General features: G+C 42.0%; 1 long non-coding RNA gene across 1 annotated transcript; it reads right to left on the bottom strand.

Annotated features, from left to right (window-relative positions):
- Positions 1-384: 384 nt before the first annotated feature.
- Positions 385-1,862, bottom strand: LOC117794361. The gene is made up of 2 exons (XR_004618411.1): positions 1,557-1,862; positions 385-1,473 (listed from the first exon to the last, which is right to left on the bottom strand). It is a non-coding gene; the product is annotated as an uncharacterized LOC117794361 (long non-coding RNA).
- Positions 1,863-3,050: the final 1,188 nt, after the last annotated feature.

Genomic DNA, 3,050 nt, shown 5'->3' on the forward strand with positions numbered 1-3,050 from the left:
ATCCAGCCGAAAAACACTTGGCGAGTCTACAGCAACAATTACGTGAAGAGCAGCAGCAACTCCAGCTCCAGGTGGGTCAACAATCAATCTCAAACAGCACTTTATCTCAGGCACTCGAGCAGAATATGGCAATGTTCACCCGTATGGAAAAAAGAATAGACAGTTTATTTAATATTTTCATGCAATTTATTTCTTCGCAAATCTCAAATAAAAATAACAATATTAATAACTCACCTACTTCTTGGTATCAACAAGACAGCGCTGAGAACCAAAACTATGTCTGTCCCATGGACCTCGAATTTCCCACTGCCAATGAAATAACAAATAATGAATAATTACACACTAAATAATAACAATCTTAATAATAATAATATAACTACTAGCCCTCTTAAAATTGCATTTTGGAATGCGTGCGGCCTGCGTAATAAAATGACAGAAGTTGAATTATACATGCGGCGAGAATCCGTTCAAATTATGATGATCATCGAAACACGAACTCCTGCCAATTCTAGCGTCTTAAATGTATCCGGCTATCAAACGTATACAGCATCTCACCCAGAAACACACAGAAAAGGCGGCGTCGCTATTTTTGTGCGTTCTGATATTCGACATACTGCCCTTCAGCCATTGAACGAAGAATTTCTCCAGTGTGCGCCTATAGCCTTATTGCCTGCAAATAATAATAATAAAAAAGAAATTATTATAATCGCGCCGATATATTGCCCCCCTGTATATATATGGACCCATGAGCATTTCTCTAAACTATTTAAACATTTTGAGAATCTAACACATGCGGTAAAATCTAAATTTATACTCTGCGGCGATTGGAACGCCCGTCACATGTGGTGGGGAAATCCTAGAGGCTGCCAAAGGGGCAAATCTCTATATGCATCTGTACAATCACACAGACGCCTCAACATTTTGGCCACGGGCGGTGCAACGCATTTTCCATATAACAGAAGAAATAATCCATCGGCAATTGACTTTGCAGTCTTCAGTGGTATAGATAGTTCCCGCCTTCAAATTCACTCTTGTACGGATCTAGATTCAGATCACCTGCCTCTGAGAGTCGACCTCCTGGCTAATAAAAACCAAGATTTCGGGAATCAAAATACCAATCCACGACTCCTTTCCAAAAACGCTGACACGAAACGTTTCCAAGAAATTTTAGAGCAGAAGATTCATCTTGAAACTGAGATTCGCTCCGGCATGGACATCGAGGACGCGGTCGATATATTTCTACGCAACATAAATGAGGCAGCAATCGCTGCATCACAAAAATCACGTAGGCCCCAAAGCAACCAGCTTAGATCCAGATATCGTCATAATCATGACTTAGAATTGGATGAACCAACCAGAAGTCTTCTACGGGATAAACAGCATCGTAAGCAAATTCTATTGGCAACGCGCACTCCAGAGGCTAGACGTCTTTATAACGCAGCGCAAAATAAACTGAAGAAAGCACTCATCAAACTAAAAAATAAAAATATTAATAAAATATTCGAGGGAATTGATACTCAAGATCGCTATAGCATGCAAAAACTCTGGCGACTTACTAACAAATTAAAACGGCAGGTACAGCCAAATTATTCTATAAAAATCCCAATAACAGGCAACACTGGTGTTGATGCTGGAAATGGACGAGGAGCAAATTCCCGCGTAGCTTGGACGAAAACAACAGCTGAGAAAGCCGAGGCTTTTGCCACTCATCTTGAGGACAGATTCAGTCCAAAATTTTCCAACACAGAGGGGGAGAGAGATGAAATCCGCAATTCACTGAGGCAAAACATACTCCAGAAGCAGCAGCAACTCGCCGTTGATCAACAGTACGATTGCAGTCCAATCACACTCAATGAACTCAAGATCGAAATCCAAGCTCTAGAATTGGCCAAGTCACCTGGAGAAGATAAAATAGATAACAGATTAATAAAATGCTTGCCACAAAAAGCGCTCGAATATCTTGTTATAATCTACAACTCTATAATAAAATACGGGCATTTTCCAAAACAATGGAAGCATGCCGGCATTACTCTTATCCTAAAGCCAGGAAAAAAATCAACATCCGAAATGACGTCTTATCGCCCGATAAGCTTACTTTCTGGGCTGTCGAAAATTTTCGAAAAATTGATTATGTCCAGATTGTTCAATATTCAAGATTTTGCCAAGGCTGTACCCAACCACCAGTTTGGATTTAGACGCGAACACGGCACAGAGCAGCAGTTGGCCAGAGTCACTCAGTTTATCTTACAGGCATACGAAGAAAGAAAATTCTGCTCGGCAGTCTTTGTTGACATAGCAGAGGCATTCGACCGCGTGTGGCACGACGGCCTTCTTTATAAGTTAATCCAGATTCTGCCTCTTCAATTGTTCAACATCCTCCAGAGTTACCTTAGAGAGCGTACCTTCACAGTAAGCCTAAGCGATGGCACTAAATCAAAAACAGGTCGTGTTTCAGCGGGCGTGCCCCAAGGAAGCGTTTTGGGGCCAATTTTATACACCATTTATTCCTCGGACATGCCAATGCCAATACTCACACAGAGACGCGTGAATTTACAACCAAATCAGAATCGCATGCTACTATCTACGTACGCCGATGATACGGTGATCATGTGTGCCTCTGATGTTCCTGCATCCGCCGTTAGAGAGAATCAGAGTTACCTCGTGCATTTTTCCCAATGGGCTAAAAAAGTGGGCCATCAACATCAATCCAAGCAAAACAGGACATATCATCTTTACGCTGCGTAAATTAAACGACACAGATAAGCGAAGGTCTCCACTAATTAACGGAGAACTGGCTCCGTGCGTAAATGCACAGACTTACCTGGGAGTCACACTCGACAGGAAACTCACCCTTGAGCATCATGTCAAGAAACTCAAAATCAGAGTAAGAGCTCGTGAATGCAAGCTGATGTGGCTGATCGGCAAAAGGAGTCGTCTGGCAAAGGAGTGCAAAGCGCTAATTATTAAGCAACTTATTATGCCTATTTGGCAATACGCCATTCCCATTTGGGAGCCCTCACATGTGACACTCATGTCAATCGATTACAGAG

This window comes from Drosophila innubila, chromosome X, assembly GCF_004354385.1.
Source record: "Drosophila innubila isolate TH190305 chromosome X, UK_Dinn_1.0, whole genome shotgun sequence".
Classification (NCBI taxonomy): Eukaryota; Metazoa; Arthropoda; class Insecta; order Diptera; family Drosophilidae; genus Drosophila; species Drosophila innubila.